The 20,274-nt window shown below is 37.0% G+C and overlaps 1 long non-coding RNA gene across 1 annotated transcript; it reads left to right on the forward strand.

Moving 5' to 3' along the window:
* The first annotated feature begins 1,862 nt into the window (after positions 1-1,862).
* LOC121147023 lies at positions 1,863-9,520 on the forward strand. Its single transcript, XR_005882321.1, has 3 exons — positions 1,863-1,872; positions 2,417-2,423; positions 9,385-9,520. It is a non-coding gene; the product is annotated as an uncharacterized LOC121147023 (long non-coding RNA).
* Positions 9,521-20,274: the final 10,754 nt, after the last annotated feature.

A 20,274-nucleotide genomic window follows, 5' to 3' on the forward strand; every position in this document is an offset into this window, starting at 1 on the left:
TTGAAAATAAGTAGATTGAAAAACTAGTGTTCCTCAAAAGTTTAAACAAGGGCTAGAAACAACATCTTGAATAGTTAGTTAGTTAGTCAGTTAGCTAGCTAGTTAAAAATAAACATCCATTGCGTATTCAATTGGTACAGAATATCCATTGACTCATCCTATAGAACTTGAATGCATAGTCACTGTTTTTATTTCTGTGTCTGTCACAGAGACCTACGAAGGAAGTTGGATTTTCATTGCTCCACTTTCTGTTACACCTGAATTCATAGTGAAGTAACAATACTAACACATGTTTCTCAATCTCAGTGAATATCACAAAGTAGGGCTCCCATAAAATGAGGAACTTGTTGGTGGGAGTGTAGGTTAGTGCAAACTCTACGGAAGTCAGTATGCTAAGAGTACTAGCAATAAGCCTGCTGTATAACCCAGCTATCCCACTTCTAGGATTCCTTCTCCAAAGGAAATGGAGTCTACATATGAGAAAGGGATTTATAATCCCATATTTAAAGCAGCACAATCTACCTAGCAAAGATGTAGAGACAACCTAAACGGGCATCAAAAGAAGAGTGGATAAAGAAACTGTTTTCCATCTACTCCATGGAATACTATTCAACTATTTATAAAGAATGAAATCCTACCATTTGCAACCAAATGGTCCCAACTAGAGACCATTATTCTCAGTGAAATAAATCAAACCCAAAAGGACAAATACCATATATTCTCTTTTATATAAGGCAATCTTCATGCAAAATGTAAAATCAATAGTCATTTCAGTAGTGTTTTTGCTACCATTCTGGGGTTTTAATATTTTTGTTTTTATTTACATTTCTTCAAAAGTAGTTTCTATTATTAAATTCTTTACCAAATTACAGTAATATTGTTTTCTTCAACAAAGGTTTTTATTTTTTTCAATTCTTTATCAACACATTGGTCTTTCAGTAGCATGTTACTTAACTTCATGTTGTTATAATTTTTTAACTTTATTCCTTTTTATTCTGTTTTATGGTTTGTCATTTAAGGAAATTCATAGTAACTGTGTAATAGAGACTATCATATCCAGATGTGAGAATACAATGCAGTATGCATCTCTCCTTCCAAATCAAAGATGGACTCCCAATGAAACTACTAAATATATCTTGACAACAGGATTCTGGACTTTTTGCCACTTTCCACAATGTCAGGATAGACTTAAATAGAAGAATGATAGATTTATTATTGCCTATGAATGACTATACTATTGCAATAATATAGCTGAAATCAGTGCGAGAAGAGGGTAAGGAAAATCCCAGAACTTATGGAATTGTACCATAAAACTAAAAATAAATAAATAAATAAATAAAAATAAAAAGAACGAAAGAAAAAAATAGCCACTTATTTCCTTTTTATTCCCCTTGCATATCCTTTTTTAGTATTTCTCTACATTTCTTCCTACACTGGACCAAATTCTGGTTTTTGGGTCCACCGTGATGGCCCAGTGGCTAAACACTCACCTTATACATGCCAAGATGCCATTATGGCACTGGTCCCTATTGTGGGAAAAGTGGGAAAAGGTTCCTTTCTCCCGGTTTCAGATCAGCTCAGCTGTGACCTTTGCATCCACTTGGAAAATGAATCAGCAGATGGAGGATCTTTCTATATATCTCCTTTTCTATAAACCTGCCTTTCCAAGAAAAAATAAATCTTAAAAAAATTTGCTTTTGGAAATATGCTTTAGCAATAATTCATGAGTATTATAAGGTATTCCAGCTTGCATTATTTCTTATTATGTCATTACTAATTGCAGAAGAAAATCTTTTCACTTTGTGTTTAAATTATTAAGTTGTAATGCATTCTTTTTCTTTCAATGTATACTGGTCAAATGAAGAGAAGAAGGTTAGAAAAATGCTGAGAAAATGAGGGATATCTGTTTGGAAGGAGAAGGAGGCAGGGAAAGGAGGCTAGGAGTTTATCAGTAGCTTTGAGAATATGACATTATAAAAGTATATTGGTTTTACTAACAAGGTAGGGCCTTGGTTCATTAGCTTGTATTTAGGATTTAGTTGCTATTCCACAAGATATCACTTTATATGAATCATAATATATAAATAGACCCTTCCTAAAAGGAAAACACATAAAATCTGTTACACTTATATTTTAAAAATTTAAATTTCCAACTGATACATAGAAATTGTACCTATGGAAGAATTACATGGAAACATCATATGGCCCCCATAAACATGTATATTTATGGTAAAAACTTTCCTACTACTTTTTGTTAAAAAGTACATTATTATTATCCATAGTCACCTATTATGTCATAGAATTCCAGAAATTTTTACTCCTAACTATAGCATAGTAAGAATTAACTAATCTTTTCCAAATCCTCTTTCCCACTGATTCCTGAACTTCATGCTTACTCTTCTAAGTGAACAACTAGAAAAATTGTATCTAATTATATCTATGTTTTTTCTTTCCTTATGAAATTCTAAGGCTACCAAAATATTAAGTTTAATAATATTATAATTATTGAGCAATTACTGTATTAGAAAGTTGCCAGTAAAAATCTGATCTATGAGTCACTTTAAATTTTATGGAGATATTAGAATACAAATATAAATTGGTATATAAATATAGGTAAACACACTTCAAAAAGTTCTTGGGAAAATGTAATTAATCTGGTTATTTGAAATTTTGAAGCCTGAGCATAATCTTGTACAACTCATATTTTTATAAACTTTTTAAAAGACCTGTTATATACATGATTTTCTTTTTCTTTTTTTTCACCATGAAATAGTGCAGCTTTTAATTCTAGTTTTCCACAAACTCTTTAAAAACATATGTATGCTGTATGTAATTAAGAGCATAAAGATAATTCCAACAAATTGCAGACAGAGGATAAGAACTACTTTTGACTTTTCTTCTGACATTTTGGAAGTCAAATTCATCTCTACTCACTTGCCACACCTCTTAAAGTAGAAAGACTCCTCCTTCTTCGAACAACTACCTACAAAATGAATCTTTAAAATCATCTCAACATAGGTTCTCTAGGAACGGTATGGAGTTCTACAGCAAAGTCTTATAAACAGCTGTGAAAGTAATTAAAACTCACCTAAACATTTTTTGTTAGATTTATTCCTAGATATTTCATACTCTTCACTGTTATTTTGATGAAGGTCTTAGCTCTTGACTTTTACCATGCCAAGCCCCAGCAGGAGTAAACCAGAGGCTGGAAGATCACTCTGCATCTCCCTCTCTCACCGTAACTCTGTCTTATGAATAAAGAAATACATCTTAAAAAAAAAAAGAAAGAAACTAAATGGCTACACATATATCAGGAAAAAAGCCCACGAATTTAGTCAAAATTTGTCAGAAGAAACAAAGGTCAATTTTATGCTTGACAAGGAGATCAATTCCTTAAGTAGGCATAGTGTTATAACTACTGCATACCCAACATTGGGGTAATTAAATCTGCAAAGGGGATGTTAATAGACACAAAGGGAGAAATAGATGGGAACGTAATAACAGTAAGGAACTTCATACTCTCTGCTTTCAACAATAGCTAGCTCATGCAGGCAGGAAACTAGTAATAGAACAGTGGACCTAAATGATGCTGTGGTTTAAATGAACACAATCAATGTAAGGAACACTATAGTAGCAGCATAACATGAATTCTTCTCAGGTGACATGAAACATTCTCTAGGATAACTCATATGTTGTCACAAAATAAATGTTAAAATTAAAGATGGAAATTAAATCAAAGATCTCTTTTTCTGACTACAATGATATTATGCTAAAAATCAGTAACTGAAGGCATTTGCTAAAATTGACTCTTCTGAACAATGAAAGAGTTAAAAGGAAATCAAAAGGGAAATCAAATCATATCTCAAGATAACAAATGGAAATAACATTTGTAAACTCATGTTAACTTTTTCAATGTTCCTCTAAAATACAATGACCCTCTTCCATTTCTGCCAATTCTGTATAATTTGGTCTGTTCTTAAAACTATTGAATTTTCCAGTTCTATCAATGTGTTCTTGTGTTTTAGGATTTCCATTCAGTTCCCTTTCGTGGATCCTATTAAGCTTCTCATACTGTTCATGCTTTGTTTTCCTAGCTTCATTTTTTTGTTGTTTTGTTTTTGTATTTTCTTGCAACTCATTCAGTATCGTAAGATGATTTTCTAAAATTAGTTTCAGGCAGTTAATAAAGAGCTATTTATTGAAGAAATTTAATTGAGCTTTTTTTCATTTCCTTTGGTAGGTTTATGTTTGCCTCTTTCTTATTCCCTGTAGGCTTGCATGGTGTCTATGCTCTGAATGGTAGAACTGCTTTTAGGATCACGGTTGAGCAGAATTAGAGCCAGGTAACATGGCTTCTGCTGTGCCGATAGCAGAAAATGCAGTGGGTAGATCTAATCTCACAAGCTCAAGTAAGTAATGGCTCAGAAGGACCTACTGGAACCAACAGAATCAATCCTAGACCCTTGGAAAGAAGGACAGGCACTGTAATCTTTTTTTTTCTTTGTTCATAGACAGTAGGTCTGTAACTAGGTTAGAATGCAGGTATTGTCCTTGAGGCCCCTGGCAAAGATCCCACTAGGTCACTTAAAGGGCCCTTGATGGGGCTGCACTGACCTTAGGCCACAGTTGGAGTAAAGGCTTAGGGCTATGTCGGGGCCCACAGTTAAACCCAGGAAATTGTCATTCGTTTTTTGTTTTTCTTTTGTTTTATTTAAGATTTATTTATTTTTATTGCAAAGTCAGATATACAGAGAGGAGAGACAGAGAAGATCTTCTGTCTGATGTTTCACTCCCCAAGCACTCACAACGGCCAGAGCTGAGCCAATCCAAGGCCAGGAGCTAGGAACTTCTTCCAGGTCTCCCACACAGGTGCAGGGTCCCAAAGCTTTGGGCCGTCATCTACTACTTTCTCAGACCACAAGCAGGGATCTAGATGGGAAGCAAAGCAGGCCACTGGGATTATAACTGACACTCATATGGGATCCCAGCACTTGCCAGGCGAGGACTTTAGCCGCTAGACTATCCCTTTGGGCCGGAAATTGTCATTCTTGAGTCGTGACTCTCAGAGGGTTTAAGGTCGGTAAGCATTATCTCAGAGACAACTGTGAAGGGCTAGAGCTGGATTACAATCCCATTTCTGGTCCTACAACAATGGCTTAGCCTGGCAGACTTATCATCAAAGGCATATGTGACTGTAACTGTGATGTTGGTGTCCCATGTGGTGTCACTTTGAGTCCTGGCTGCTTCACTTCTGACCCTGCTTACTGCAAGCATGCCTAGGAAAGCAGTAAAAGGTGGCCCAAGTTCTGGGGCCCCTTAATTCACATGGGAAGCTTGAAAGAAGCTCCTGGCTCTGGCTTTGGACTGGTTCGGCTCCAGCCATTGCATCAATTTTGGGAGTGAACTGGTGGATGGCAGAGCTCTCTGTTTCTGTCTCTCCCTTTCTCAGTGTGTAACTTTCAATCAAACAAATCTTTAAAACAGTTTAAGAAGAAAATTATTCTGGTAATTTCTGGTAATTGGGTCTGAATCCAGAGCTATGTTTAGAAATCCTGAAATCTGGGTTTAATCCCGCTCTTTCAAAATATCTAGTTTAGGTTTAGGTTCCAAGAGGATTGGATAAGTTTTGCCTTGAATTCCAAAACTTCCACAGAGGCAGTGTTCTGTGGATGGCTTCAAAGCTTTTGCTGCTATCATGGAGTAGAACAGGGAGCAACTTCTTATTCTCTCGTCTTAGTCTGAAATAATCCATGCAGTTTATTTTCAAATCAGAGTTTATACAGAAGTTCAGAGAACTCCAATTAACATATAATTTCCTTATAGTGACATGACATGTTCATCCGCTTGCTCACTGTTGGGATAATGGGCTATCACTTTATCTTTATGTGTAGTTCTGACCACATGAAGGAGGAAATTTCAGTGAAGCTCTGCTCCTCTAAAAGAAAAATAGAAACTTGTCTACAAGGAAATTCTCCCTTTTGTGCTATTTCAAAAGTCGCAGTATTTATGAACTATATAAAAAAAATGATTTCCCCAGTTCTGAAGATGGGAACTCATAAGGTCAAGTCACGAACAAGTTTGGCATCTAGTAAAGAAATCTCCTCTCCTCTCAAGGTGATACCTTGAATGCTGTACCCCCCAGAGGGAAGCAATGCTGCACCTCACTTGGCAGAAGAGTGGGTGGAAGAGGATTAACCCTACCTTTAACCCCCTTTTACAGTTACACTCATTCATGAATGGGGAGATGCCTCATGACCTGCATACCTCCCATTAGACCTCATGTATCAATTCCATGTCATTGGTGAATAAATTTTAATTTGCAAGGAGAAATATCCAAACTAAAAACAGTACATGTGTCAGTTTTAAGAACTTTTGTGAATATTCATTTAAGAGTTAGAGAGAGATTGACTAATTGATTCCATCCATCTACTGGTTTACTCCCTATGTGTATACAAAGGCCAACGCTAAGCCAGGGAAAAACCAGGAGCAAGGAGGCAGTTAGTCAGGTCTCCCATGTGGGTGACAGGGTCCCAAGCACCTGGAACAACCTCTGCTGCTCTTTCCAGGTCATTAACAGAGAGCTGTATCAGAAATGGGGATCCACATGGGATGACCATGTAGCAGGAGTTGAACAGGGGCCCACATGAGATGCCCACAAAGGAGGAAACAGCTTCACTCACCACACCACAACATTAGCCCCTAGTTAACAATTTAAATCTCTCCCATTTATGTGTGAAAACAATGATTGAAAATAATTACAAAAAACTCACTTGTAAGGTTTCTTTAAAAATATTATTCATCCAGCCATTCACATGAATACTAGCAATATATGCCACTGAGGATATAGGTGTGTTATATCTCTGAGGAGGAGTGAATATCAAATGATGGAATATGCTGTAGCTGCATACAAATATTTTAATAGCTGTCATGATGTATTAGCCAGGGTCACAAGCAACGGAAATCACCTATGAATAATTCAAATAGAAAAGTGAATTATGGCTAAGGGGTTGGATGGCTCACAAATTTACTGATAAAAACCAAGATTTGAAAATCGGAAGAAACAAGGAATGTTTATTGGTAGCAAGGATCCCATCCCGAGGAGCACTCACTGCTACTATTCCCTGAAATGTCTGACCTGTAGCTTATACAAGTCCTTACCCTGCACTGAACCTTGCACAGCACTGCTGTCAACTGCACTGCTGTCCCTGGACACACAACCCTGAAAATCCCTCCACTGCTCTTTGCTGTGATGGTGAAGACGCTGTGATTGGTATTTGCTTGGGTCACTGGTATCATATTTAAAGTTCAGGGCTGCCAAATCAACTTCCTTGAGCAAGGAGAGCCTGAAACTTTTTTTTTCTATTTATCTACTATTGGACTCACAAATCTGAATTTTCTGAACCCAGAAAGAGTTCAAGTGCTGGGCAGTCAAATATATGCTAAACATCCACCATGTAAGTAGGAACAAAAAAAAAAATTTTTTTTCTGTGTTGCAACAGAAAGCAAGACTCGAAAATTAAATTTGGAAAGTTGCATATTTGAATGTAAGAACCATTCCTAGGGCCAGGGAAATGACAGAGAAGACTAATCCTCTGCCCTCTGTTCCTCTACGTGGAACCAGAATCACGTATTAGCACCAATTTGTTTCTAAGCTTTTCCACTCACAAAGCAGCGTATGACCCGGGAATGCAAACCTGCACCCATATGAGGCACCCAGAAAAGGCTCATAGCTTCTCCCTTTGAATCAACTCATCTCTGGACACTGGGGCCACTTAGGGAGTGAATCAGTGAATGGAAGACCTTATTTCTGTGTATAATATGCCTTTCAGTGAAAAAATATCTAAAAAAGGAATCATTCCTGTAAGTAAAAGTATTACTTAATGAGATAATGCATCTAGAAAAATATCGTAAACTCCCTGTCATTCTTAGAATATAAGCAAATGTTAATGACGATTAAAAACGTTTTGTAGAAACAAATTTCACAATTTAATTCAGGATTTATATGATACTATTGTTCTGCAGAGTCAGAAATATTACCTCAAATTGTTGCTTAAATGTTTCCATCATATGCTAGCTCATAGCCAGACTACTGTTACTGCTGGGTGACTTGGAGTAGCTGCAGCTCCTCATATTCTTAGGTATGCTCACTGAGCATAGTAAACTTCCAGCTGATCCATGGAAGTTGAATAAGTAACATGCCTACATCTCCTGTGAACGTTAAGTGGTTTGAAAGCTAATTCAAAAGATGTAAGTTTTATTCTTACAAACTTAACCTGCAGAGGTAAGAAGCAAGACCCATTCCTATCATCTTACACAAAAATCAGCTCTAAATGGAACACCCTAAATCTGTGTCCAGAAATCATTCACTATTAGAGGGAAACAGGGAGCACTCTGCAAGGTATGGGCATCGGGAAGGTTTCTAAAGAAAGTCACCAAAACACAGGCAGTCAAAGCCAAAGAAAGCAAATGGACTACATCAAATGAGGAAGTTGTGGTAGATAGGAAACTATCAACAGTGAAGAAGAAGCAATGAAATGGAAGAAAATCTTTGCAACACACAACCAATAGGGGACTAATATCCAGGATTCATATGGAGCTTCAGCAACTCAGTGACTGCAAAGCAAACCACCCTGTGAAGAAATGGACAAAGGGGATGAGCAGGGATATTTTTTCAAAAGAGCAAATTCAAATCATTAATAAACATATTAAAAAAATGTACAGGCTCCCTAGCCATCAGAGAAATACAAATGAAAAACCACTTTGGGACCCAGCAAGGTAGCCAAGTGGCTAAATGTGCTGCCTTGTACATGGCAGGATACCATATGGGCACTGATTCTAATCCTGGTGGCCCCGCTTCCAATTCAGGTCCCTGCTTGTGGCCTGGGAAGCAGTTGAGGATGGTCCATAGCCTTGGGACCCTGCATCCACTTAGGAGACCTGAAAAAGGCTCCTGGCTCTTGGCTTTAAATAGGTTCAGCTGTGGCCATTGTGGCCTCTTGGGGAGTGAATCATAGGACAAAAGATCTTCCTCTGTCTCTCCTCCTCTCTGCATATCTGCTTTTTCAATAAAATAAATAAATCTTAAGGAAAATGAAAAGAAAACCATTTTGAGATTCCACCTAACTCCAGTGAGAATGGTCAACATTCAAAATTCCACTAACACTACCTGCTGGCGTGGACATGGTGAGGGTGCAGGCTCGTACAACCACTATGGAAGTCAAGATGGAGAATGCTTAAAGAATTCCAAATAAATCTGCCATGTCACCCAGCTATGCCACTTCTGAGAATATATACATTCTGCTTATGACAAAGGGATCTGTAGTCTTGTATTTACATCAGGACAGTTTACACTAGCTGGAAACAACCCAGATGTCTGTCAAAGAGGAGTGGATGAAGAAACTGCGGTACATCTACTCCATGGAATACTACTCAGCCATTAAAAAGAGTGCATTTCTACCATTTGCAAGTGAATGGTCCCAAATAAAGACCATTATGCTCAGTGAAAAAAGCCAATCGCAAAAGGACAGATATTACATATTCTCTCTGGGATAAGATAATCCTCACGCACAATGTAAGATCAGTAGCTCTTTCAATACTGTTTTTGCTACAGCCCATGGGTTTTGATAATTTTGTTTTTATTTTCATTTCTTCAAAAAGGCTTTTTTCTGATTAATTTTCCCACTTATACATATGTTAATCGGTAGCGTTGCTTGCTCCAGGAAGGTTTTTTTTAAATTTTATTTTTCATTTCTTCATCAGCATATTGGTCATTCAGTAGCAAGCATTTAACTTCATGTTGTAAATTTCCTATTCTCCCTGTTGTGTTTTTTTTATTGTTAAAATTTAATTAATTACATATTGCATTATGTGACACCATTTTATAGGCACTGAGATTCTCACCACCCCTCCCCTTACCCTCCTCCCATGGTGGATTCCTCCACCTTGCTGCATAACCACAGTGCAAGTTCAGTTGAGATTCCTTCATTGCAAGCATATACCAAATATAGAGTCCAACATCTTATTGTCCAGACAAGTTCAATGGCTTCTTGGGGAGACCTTCTCTGTTCTGAAGGTAGAGCCAGCAGAGTATCATCCCGATCAATTAAAAGCTCCAACATGACATCAGCAACAATTTATAACATTATGGGATTAATTGATATAGTATTGAGTAACCATTATGTTAAAAATAAATGCAAGTTCTTAACTACATCCTGTGACTATTTCATTGACATTTCAATTTCAGTGCATATACAACCAGGCTCTAAACATCTTAAAATAGGTATAGATTACTGTTCAGCTGTTTTGTGTCTATCTTCATTATAATATTTAGCCTTTTATAGCACTGAAGCATAATTTTGCTGAACCTGGCTATTTTTTCGGGTAGTCTAGACTGGTTTATAACTCCAACAAGACATATGTCAACAGTTTAGTTGCAGAACAGTTTTAGGAGGGCTGTGCAGAGAAATCCTCAATGTCCTAGTGAGGAGTAACTAATATTTCACGTCTTCCTCACACCTTCTAGGGTGATGGAAGATTTCTCCGCTCTCCCATCCCATTACGGAATAACATAAGGAATTAAAAGTATATTAGGTTTTACAATTCTTTGATGTAGATCATGGTTTTTCATTTAATGGGATGTATAATAACTGTGTAACTGGAAATATCATATGCAGATGAGACGATACAATGCAATGTGCATCTCTACTTCCAAATCAAAGATGGACTCCCAGTGAAGCTATTAAATATATCTTGATAATAGGATGCTGGAGTTCCTGCCATTGTCCAAGTCTGCAATATTAGAATACACATGAATAGCAGTATGACAGACTTTGGACTGTTTATAAAGAACTATATTACTGTAATAATTCAGGGGGAATCGGTGGAAGGGAAGAGCTTTGGGAGGGAGGAAAATCCCAGAACCTGTGAAAATGTATCATAAAATAATAATAATAATTTAATCAAAAAAGTGAAATGGGAAAAATTTTAAAAGCCATATACATTTCTATACTATATTTATCTCTATCTGCACAAACAAGATCTATGATATATAATTTATGAGAAATTGTATGCTTATAAGAATTCCTATTTAAAAATTGAGGTACTAGTGTGGTGGATCACAAATGACAGGTTCAACGAAGCTAATGCATCTCCTCCTGTCATTTAGCTCAGAAAGTGCAGTGAGACTTTGTGCACTGTGTCCTAGCTACAGTGAGGTGAGTTAGCTGGTACTGGAATTAATTGTCATTTGTGATTATCTGTGCTTCAGAAAGGTGCAGTGATAGTATTGATATCAATCATGTGCTTATTCTGCTATTTTCTGGTATTGCATTAAACACATAAGTAAAACAGCTAACAATCACCACAGCAAAAAAGTCTGTTATCCCACCAACATGAGCTCCACTGCGCTTAGAAGCTAAGACACATGTTGTCTAATCTTCAGTTTCACAGATGCTATATTCTGTCATGAAACCAAAGCTTGGTTTGACTCCAGCATCCTACTCGCAGTGACTATCCCTCCACTCAGAATTGCTTTGCATCTTTTCTAATCACTGTGTCCTGGCTACTCTGTAATTTCTCTTTGGTCACCAATTGCTGCTCAGTTTATTGATGCATCCACAGAGTAAGAAGATATTTAGTTTCACAGCTATTACCTGCTACTTGGTACAAATATCTTTCAATCAATATTAGTATACAAGCCTCTCCTTAATGCTAAGTGAGCATGTGGGCTCCAGATTCGCATAGACGGATGTTTTTCATGTTCAGAATAATCCACAGGGAACACAAATGTAACATCTCTGAAGGCTGCTGAGTGTCAGTTAAATGGCAGGAAATCCACTGAGTGAGGTTTCAATGTCTTTTGGAAGATAGATCTGTTAACAATAGCAAAGAACTTTTACAAAGACCACTTGTAATTACGTTAGGTTTAAAATTAATGTGACAAAAGTCACAGGTCCCACTAAGAAAGCAAAAATACTCATAAGACATTGTCTCCTACCCAGTGGAAAATCTTTTTTACATCGTTCATGCCATGCGTTTTTGCACTTTAACACTCTCAGGAACAGAAAAGAGTTCTACTTCATGCTAGATGAAGAGCTTCCTGCTTCTGCTAGCACTGAGTTATTCAGGTCTAGAGAGTTGAATTTATCCACTTACCAGAGAGCATCAGAAAATAGAACTACATGTCTGCTACTCTGGGCATTATCTTTTCATTATCAAGGTATCTGGCAACTAAGTGAATAATGAGAGGATGCTTTCTAAAGTTAGAATAATAGAAAATAAAATTAGATATTATGAAATTTTTCCTACAAGTCATGGAAAAGACTCATGAATTATCCCTGTCCAATTACAGTAAGAACATTTCTAATAACTAGACTATACAAAGCCTTTCCCTCTCTCTCTTAAAAATGTTGAATTTATTCAATTCCTAAATGATCTATGTTTATAATTATCACAGCCCTTTAGCTCATGTCAGGTAAGTTTCACCAAAGTGATAAAGAACGTTCCAGTGAGGAGGGGTCACACCGTACTGAAAATTCAATGGTGGCTGCTTTTAACAGACTGGAAGTTACGGTAGAAGATATGGTTGCAAAACTGGGCCCACTGTTATGAAGGGATGATATGGCTTGGAACACCAGGAAAGAGATGGCGGCATTTAGGTTTAACAGTCAAACTGATGGAATTACTTTCAAGACAGCAAGATGTGAATAGCAGAATTGGGAATGGGGATGAGACTGTAGTGTGTGGTGCTTTTAGGGCTCTATTTCCAGTGGCTCTGAAACATCAAGCATTTAGAGGCAAAAATGGCAATCGCCAGCCAAAGTCTTACCAACATACAGCCAAAATGATCAAGAATAAAGTAGCAAAAGCCCGAGATCAACTGTTTCTATGGAAAGCCAGGCTTCTTCATCCAGTTTCTAGGTTTAGAACAGCTCTCACACCCAAAATGTCTCAAAGAGATGCAAAATCTTCACTAAGAAGGACTTTGAGACACTAGAACGAGTGTTTTTAAAGAAAATAAATACCAAAAAGAAATTCATTTGTATCAGTTGTTACATATACAAGTATTGCAAAACTTTGTTTTATATCTTGATCAAACCAACAATTAATAATTTTATTCTCTTCTACTTTTAATCATCTGTGATAACTTTAAAATTTATGGTGTATGGGTAAAATGACCATTTTCCCTTCAATCATTATGTATAGCCATTATCTATAAAACTAAAGTCTCTTTTTTCTTTTTACTTGTTAAACTTATGTTTTAAACCTTTTTATCTCATGCATGCCTTAACTGCCTAAACACAGGATTATGCCCCATAATTTGAAGCTTTAGCCTCCATGCCTCAGAATGTGACTGCATTTGGAAATAGAGCCTTTAAAGAGATAATTAAGGTTAGATGCAGTTTCCGGGTGTGCCCTTGTTCAATCTGACCCATGTTGTTAAAGGGAGGAAGAGACGTTAGGCTATGAGTGCCTAAGAAACATCATATGAGAGCATATCAGGAAGTCAGCCAAATGCAAACCAAGGAGAGACGGCTCAGCACACCAAAACGTCAACAGCTCCACAGAACCTTGAGAAAACCATTTCTAGTACTATATTATGGGAGTCCAAGAAAATGATAGAATCATGTGGTGTTGATTGCATCACTGCTGCTTATTATGACATGTTCATTTAACAAAGAGTAATTGATTCATTCATTATGCCAATGACTGAAGAAACAGAGAAGAGTGAGAAAAAGAACCTTTATCCATAAATGATTTTTCTTCATTTTTTTAAAATTTTATTTTTAAAACTGATTATATAATTGAATAGGATACATACTCTAATTAGGGTGAAGAGGGTCCAGATGTGGAACAAGGGGACTGTGATAAATGATTCAATTGTTTCTTTCTTTATTTTTTTCTCCTGTGTCCACAGTTGGGGATGCGAAAAGGGGATCCACTCCTTGCCGTCAAATTATGTCCAGCGCCTGGTGATGGAGACTGTCATTTAATGTCTCTTTAGGGACCTTGACGTGGGGAAGAATGTTCGAGGGTGTCACTTCAGGTATCCACAAATTTTACGGTCTTCTAATGAGAGAAGTGAATTGCCTGCCTTTCATGCAGAACAAGTCTTTACCAATATTCATTATCTTCCACCTAGATTTTACTTCAGATTATTGGGGGAGTCAAGAGATAATATTTGAAACTTGTCCTAAAGAATGGAAAAACAAGCGTTTTCTACTTTGTAGTTTTTAGAGGTCTTTCAATGAAGAGGCTGCGATATGAGCATGTTTTCAGAGGAAAGAAGGTACACGGAGTTCATTGAGTGACTGGAGCAGCTGCTCTTACTTCCTTAAATAGACGGATAAGTTGGATGGTGATATTTTGAAAGGTACGATATAGGGCCTGGAGCAATAGTGTAGTGGTTAAAGTCCTCGCTTTGCACATGCCAGAATCCCATAAGGGCGCTGGTTCCCATCCAGCTCCCTGCTTGTGGCCTGGGAATACATTCGAGGATGGCCCAAAGCCTTGGGACCCTGCACCCACGTGGGAGACCCAGAAGAGCTCCTGGCTCCCGGCTTCGGATCAGTGCAGTACTGGCCGTTGCGCTCACTTGGGAAGTGAACCATCTGACAGAAGATTTTCCTCTCTGTGTCTCCTCCTCTCTGTATATCTGCCTTTCCAATAAAAATAAATCTTAAAAAAAAGAAAGGTAAGAATACTATTTAAAAATACTACTAATATGCTAAGGTATGTGAATGATTACTCATTGAAACCCTATCTTTCTGCAACATTTTATCCAAGTTCCTCACTGAATTCTAATATCTTTTGTGTAGGAGAACTTTTGGCTTCAGCCAAAGAGAAATATGGCCTTTGCCCCTGTGTCTTTTCAGGTTATGCCCCAATCCTAGGAATTTTCTCAGTGATAAGAATATCTCTATAATTCATGTTAGGCCTCTTGACTGTACCTAATAATTCACACCAACAAAAAACACTCATGATGAGTCTTCAGACAGTACCTGATACATCGTGTCAATAGGATGACCTAGTAGTGGAGGTCCCTCCAGTCACATGATATCCCAACCTCCTGGGAAGGGGGCCTAAGGATGGAATTTATGCAGTCATTGTCCCATAAGTCATATCCTCATTGTAAAGCCCCACATGCAACTTCTGGGCACAGAATCTCAAGTGAGCTTCTGAGATTGGCAATACTCCTTGAATATTATCACACAATGTTACTGGGAAGATAATTCATTTGGAAAACAATGGAAATTTGGGATTTTTAATCTTCCCAGACTGTATCCTACCTTTCTTTTCACTTGATTACTTTTACTTTATCTTTTGTCTCTGTAATAAATAAGCTCCCAGCATGAATCTAGTAGGTGTTGGGAAGTTTTTTGTGCCTCTCTAGCACATTTTTACAGAAACTTTTGGTAGACTTGAAAGTCTGGAAGGCTAAACCTTTACTTTTATAGTAACACTAACAGTGTGGATTTCTCATTGGCAATTAGAAAGAGTAAAGTCAGGGTATGTCAACTTGTAAAAACAAGAGCATGAATATGGGCCCAGCACAATAGCTCAATAGCTAAACTTTCATCTTGCTCGTGCCAGGATCCCATATAGGTGCCACTTCATGTCCTAGATGCCCCACTTCCCATACAGCTCCTGCTTCTGACCTAGAAAAGAAATGGAAGATGGCCCAAAGCTTCGAACCCTGTACCATGTTGGAAATTGGGAAGAAGCTTCTAGCTCCTGGCTGGTGATCGGCTCAGCTTTGGCCATTGCGGCCACGTGGGGAGTGAATCATGGAACATCTTTCACTTTCCAATAAAAATAAATAAATCTTTTAAAAAATGCATGGAAATGTCATCTGTAGTGTGTTTTTCTGAAGAAGGATATGCATGCATGGAAGTAACAGAAGATGAGGTCATTAAGATAGGTACTTTATAAACTAGAAAATCTTATTTTATATAATTGTATTTGAAGTAGACAATCACATACTCAGAAAAAAATTATAACCTAATTAAATAACACAGTATTTGTTAGCAACTTGTATTGGAACTCCAATGTATAAGGAATTTAAATTCTTTGTGATATATATTAAAATATATTTTTAATTATAAATTATACATTAAATTTAAAATATATTTTAATATGTATTAAATTATGTATCTAATTTCAGAAGATGTTTAAATTTGCAAAAAATAAAAATTGTGAATAATATTAACAGTCCCCATATATACCACACTTATATTCTTCCTTTTTTTAGTCTTATAATTATATGATATATTTGTCACAATCAATGAACAAAATACAGCTTCCCCAATTTTTAATCCAAACTTTATTTGCCCTTTCGAATACTCTCAGTCTCTAGTAATCAGCCCTTCATGTTCATCTTGATTTTTTAACAATTGACGCACAACATGTTGCATTTATCTTCTGTCTGGCTTTCTCAACTTAACGTTATGTCCTTCAGCTTTGTGTATTTTGTTGGAAATTATATATTTTTATTTTTGAATATTATGCCATTTTGTATATTATTATATAAAAAGAATCATGCTTTATCTAATCACTTGATAATGAACACCTTAACTTTAATACAATGATTTCAACTATTTTTTTTTAAGATTTATTTTTATTATTTTTTTATTGGAAAGGCAGATATGCAGAGAGGAGAGACAGAGAGGAAGATCTTCCGTCCGATGATTCACTCCCCAGTGAGCGCAACGGGCCGATACTATGCCGATCCGAAGCCAGGAGCCTCTTCTGGGTCTCCCACGCAGGTGCAGGGTCCCAAAGCTTTGGGCTGTCCTCGACTGCTTTCCCAGGCCACAGGCAGGGAGCTGGAAGGGAAGCGGGGCTCCCGGGATTAGAACCGGCACCCATATGGGATCCCGGGCGTGCAAGGCGAGGACCTTTAACCACTTGCGCCACCGCGCCGGGCCCTCAACTATTTTTTCATACGTACCAAGTGGTGTGATTGCCAGATGTGATATATGGAAATAATTCAGAGCAAGGATAGATAGTAAATACACAACTCATGAAAGTGCTTTGTTTATTTAGAATGCCCCTCTCTTCAAAAAGAAAAGCTTTTCTATCAGTTAAGTTTCCCCAGAGAAGCAGGATCCATTGAACACAGAGATACAAGGAAGGAAACATATGATGAAGAATTGGCCTGATTATGAAAGCTGACAAGTCCTGTGGTCTTCTGTCTACAAGCGGTGGCATAACTGTTAAGTTCTAACCTTTAGGCCTGAAAGCAAGCTGGTCTAGTAATTAAAACCTAAACCAGGTTAGAAAGACTAGGCATGAAGAGTGAAATTTCCAACAATTGGGAAAGTGGCTGTAACACTTTTAGCAGAGAGCAGGTTCACCTCTCCCTTTTTTCAGTTCAAGTCCACACAGGATTAGATGGTGCCTACCTGTGTTGGTGAGGGAAGATCGTTTTCATTTCCCCTCAACAATTCAAATGCCAATGTGTCCTCGAAATATACAGATGTGAAGACTCCCACAATGATGTGTCTAAGCATCCCTTAGCACATTCATGTTGATACGATTACATATAATAAGTTGTCTATCTCAACAACTTATTTAACCTTCTTCTCATATTCAGTTCCGTATCTTCAAACAATGTAAGACTATTTCTAACCTTTCTAAGAGACATACATTTTCTGATGTGTGTATGTGTGAGTGTGTAAGTGTGTGTGTTAAATGACTTTATTTCAAGTCTAATAAACCATGCTAGGAGATAGGAACAATCATAATAAAAAATTTATCATTGCTTTATAATTCTGTATTGGCCACAGCAAGCATCATACCTTTGGCCCAAAACACACCCTATAGTGAATATCTGTGTTGCTTAAGGGAGTGAAAAGTAATATGAAAATTTGCCAAGTCAAAGCTTTCCAATTAACTATCATAGAAAATATTAATTAACAAATTATATTCATAAAATAATCTATCATTTCACACATCACTGAATGCATTTCTAACAAATATAGATAATGAAATTAGTACCATTCAGTTTCTTGTCTCCTTAATTTCTTCACAGGAGCCCAGTGGTTGCATTTGGAAGAAAATAAAGGTAGCACTGGCACTGGAAAGAATCTCCAACTAAGGATCTGTGATCCAGAGAAAAGATAAATTAATCCTTCCGCTTCACAGTTCTCACATTTATTTTGAGCGCATATTCTTTGAGATGAAAGTTTTACTTTTTTTCCCTCCCAGTTTTAATAGGGGAGATGTTCTTTGCTTATGGCTGAGAGCAACATTTATGGTATGGGAAGAAGCAACAAAACACCTTCCCACAAAATTTTTTTTTGGCTTTTGTTTCCAAAGCATAAGACCTGGAAGGGCAAAAAAAGGGATACAGGTAAAGCCAAATATTCACTTTTAAGAAAATTAAAAGTGAAAGACTATACTACTGCAACATTATGGAGAAAATTAGTGGGGAGATGGAATTCGGGGGGAGAGGGAGAGCCTATGGAATTGCACTATAAAATAATAATAATAATAATAAAGTTTTCACTAAAAAAAGGTGAAAACTTCTTTTAAATTTACTCATGACTGGAAAGAGACAGGACAAGAAAGGTTATTTTCTTGGAAAGCCAGAGCCTAGGACCCTCCTCCTGACTACCCTTGATTGGCAGCAAAGCCCTGACTGTGGGTTGAAGGGACTTCGCCAATCTCTATCAAGCATGGCAGAGAGAGCAGAAATCAGAACTGAGTGGGGGCACATTAGTGAGAAAAATGGATACAAATATGATAAACATGAAAACAGATAACATATTGGAAGGCTGTCCTTCCAACTCCCATTACTTAGATACCGTATAGGACTATGAAAATTTGATGTAATCACAGAGAAGCCCCAAATTTATTACTGCTTAGTATTAGGATTCCAACAGATCAGCAAGAATGGAATTTAAAATATTTTACTACCTGTTGGGCTAAGCTTGTGGTTATGAATTGAAAGCATATCATTAAATTTAAAGAAAATAAGAAAAGGAAAAGGAAAGACAATGGGAATGAGTGAGGGGATAGTGAGAGGTATCATTATGCTCTTAGAATTGCAGAGATGAAATATATTCCACTTATATAATTTAAAAAGTAAAAAAGTTTAAGATACCAAAAATGTAGGAAATGCAATGCTTATATTTTTTTGGTCTATACTTAGTATGAAAAAGTAGAAGACGCACCTTTAAAATTTCAAATGTAAATGATACATAAATATTGCTTTAATTACAGCTAACAATTATCAAAGAAACTATGAACGCATGTGCTACCTACTTAAACAATAAATTTAAATCCCCAAATATATATCCAGGTAAAAATTTAAATATGCCCATTTGAGCAGAAAGGATTGAAACGGTGAGAGGGGTAGAGTCAGAGTGAGAGCAAGAATGAGAGGGAAAAGGTAAGGAAGAGGGAGAAGAATAGAAAGAGACCAACCAAGAGAGACAAAGATAGAATTCTCCCATCCACTGACACCCCAGATGCCCAGGATGGCCAAGACTGGACTGTGTCTAAACACACAATGGAGACTCTATGCAGGTCTCTCACATGGGAGACAGAAACCCAAGCACCTCACCTGTAACCTCATTGCTTTCCAGGGTTCACATGCACAAAGAGCTGGAGTCAGAAGCTAGGGACAGGTGTTAAACCAAGGCACTTTGATACAAAATGCAAGCATTCTATCCAGTATCTTAGCTGCTAAGTCCAATACTGGCCTCCCAGTTACATTTTTTAAGAAACTCAGTACATTAGTTTTCCATTTCTATAATGAAATGCGTAAGTCAACTTAAGTTTGGTTCGTTGTCTGGAGGGTCACAATGGCGTTCTTGCGGTCATTCATGAAGCATCACAAATACTCACAAACAGAAATGGAGGACATTCATCTGTCTGTGCCCATGCGGTCTCTTAAGTCAACATGACTTAATAATAAGAATTCAACACCAATATACTACCTTATTCATTTCCCATCATATCTCAAATGTTAATTTCCAAACACCATAGTTACATTGAATCTCCATCCATTCAGATCCATTAATGTAAGACTTTGTTTATACCTTTTCAAGCATTATGCATCTGCTAACATATTCAAAATAGTAAAATCATCAAAATATAGCAGTAATAAGAGAAGTGGAGTAAGCCAGAGGCCTAGAGAATAATTCAGATAGTGCTTAAGTAAATAAAAAATAATTGGCAGTTTTAATATTGAAACAAGGGGGAATTCGTTTTTACACTTTTATTTTTCATATGTATATACCTGTTAATATATTTTGCATATTTATATTT

This window comes from Ochotona curzoniae, unplaced genomic scaffold (assembly GCF_017591425.1).
Source record: "Ochotona curzoniae isolate NIBS_2020 unplaced genomic scaffold, NIBS_Ocur_1.0 scaffold_4506, whole genome shotgun sequence".
Classification (NCBI taxonomy): Eukaryota; Metazoa; Chordata; class Mammalia; order Lagomorpha; family Ochotonidae; genus Ochotona; species Ochotona curzoniae.